The sequence below is a fragment of the Daucus carota genome, chromosome 7 (genome assembly GCF_001625215.2).
Source record: "Daucus carota subsp. sativus chromosome 7, DH1 v3.0, whole genome shotgun sequence".
Classification (NCBI taxonomy): Eukaryota; Viridiplantae; Streptophyta; class Magnoliopsida; order Apiales; family Apiaceae; genus Daucus; species Daucus carota.
The window spans coordinates 20,589,282-20,591,626 of record NC_030387.2 but is presented as its reverse complement, the minus strand read 5'-3'; positions in this window follow the sequence as shown (position 1 = coordinate 20,591,626).

Here is a 2,345-nt window from a genome sequence, read left to right as displayed (position 1 = left end):
TTCGTATAGTTCGATCATCTATAGATATTTCAATTGAATCTTTTCCATCAATGGCTTCCGCCATTATGTGAAATCTGAAAAGGGATATAATTTAACGTGTCTATAATATCCAAAAGGAGAAAATTAACCATGTAGGTCCTAGGCTAATTTTACTTTTTTTCGGCGAAAGGGAGTTCGCGGTTGCATATTATACATCTGTATTCACCATCCACAATCTCAATCTCTCTGTAACATGCACTGCATTCACCTTTGAACCATTCCATTTCTACAACCAAAATCAGCTTCAACTCACAAATAACTTCCACCTGAAGAGCAACACGAAGAAGGCGTTCATTTTTTAAGTGGATATTGTTATATGTATGCAACTATAATACCATAAGCACATACATTTAGGTACTCCACACCGAGTGTCTTGATCGACGCAATGTCGTGCTGCTCAAACGTTTGAGACATCTGGGAAGAGAAATCATACTTTGAAAATAAGGGAGTACCTAACCTGCAGGATATAATCCTCTGTCACAACTTCCTAAGAGGTAAAGATCATATGAACTTCAAGGGTAAATAATAACACTTACATTTGTCTTAGATTTAAAACAGAGTGGTGATTGTAGTTGAGATAGAATGTTGTTGCAGTCACATTTGCAATGTCTACTTGCTCTGAAAAAATTATTAATTAGTAAAGAGTTCCTACAGAAAGGTGTGTCTAACATGATTTATTAAGATTTTGTACTCTGCCAAGACGTTATCTTTGCGCTTGCAACAATAAGAATGGCTGGGAACTCTGAAACAGTGGCTAGAGCATGATTAAATTCTTCAGCCAATGCGTCCCACAATGTAACACAGTGAGAGCACCTGAATCATAGCTTTCTGTAAGTGACCTACTAAAATCCTATTGTAAATTATACAAAAAATTATAAATGATACCTCCCATCGGTTATATCAACTTTTATCTGAGATTGGGCAACTCTGAGCTTATTTACAAATCTTCTTATCGGCAAATCCTTAAATATTACTCCTGTGACATCTGAAAAACCGAAATATCAAAAAATTTGTTGCAATATTAACACCTTCCAAAACATGTTGTATGTAAGGATGGATTAATAATAACCTGTTAGGTATGTGTTATCACCCGCGATATCGATCAAATCCCCAAGGTCAGTAAAATCAAATATATCGCGCGGAATCATCACATCATCATCAGCAACAACTTCTACCTCTGTGAAATTGGTGAAATATATCTGCTTCTCACAGCATACGGCTCTAAACTTCTCATCAGGTTTGTAATCTTTCACAGTGAAGTTAGATAGCACATGTACATTACCAACAATTATCTTAGTCTCATATTTTTGAGATACTAATGCAGGAACAAATCCAGGTAGTCTACAGCTCTAGCAACCAAAATGAAAGTCATATTAGACAGATAACTATCACTCCAGTATAATTATTTAAACTCATAGCGATCATTACCTTGCTATCCACTAACAATATGTTGAAGCCCTTAAACTCCTTCCCATTAGAAGACGACACTCCACGCCACTTTCGCAATACACGTACTCTAACCGTCCAGTCAAAGCTACCTGAGGATACCTCTTCCAAATAATTGAAATCCATTACGTTGCACAAAGGACCGAAGTTACCACAATGGTCTGTGAGAAAGAGAGGGTGTGATTGCAAACAAACTCGGTATGGGTAGTGAATGGGAAGGTGAAAAGTCCTATTTATAGAGGCGTTAAATAGTGTGAAAGAGCAGTGGAATATATGTTTGGCTGCTCAAAATTTGACGTCAGAAATGATACATTTTTCATTAAAGAAAATACCTTACGTTGGCCATGGCATCCTGGTTGGTTGTACAGTTACAATTTCGCAATATATGAGCATGTCAAGTAATATGATTCAATTAGAAAACAATGATATACAAATTCTGAATATTACAAAAACCACAACATCTTCATAAAAGTAGAGAAAATAAAGCAAATTACATTGTTTTACACACGAAATCATTGAGACAAAACCATAAACTGTTCTTACTGAATATTTATCAAAAACATAACATAAAAGTATCTAATTGTTCACTTTTACATTCAGTAGACAGCGTCAAAATCTCTTACCTAATACATAAACATGGTTCTCCTCCACCCTACTTCTTGCACTTCTTTGACTTACCTTCGGATATTAATTCAATGAGGACAAAATCATCATCACCATCTGTAACTGTTGAGGTATTCACTTTGACATTCTTCCGAATCTTGTCTTTTGAGACGGACTCAAGAGATTTAACAGGTGACTCTTCTTCATTGCCCTCCTCCATTTCAGTAACCTAACATAAATAATTTTTGGGTCATAAA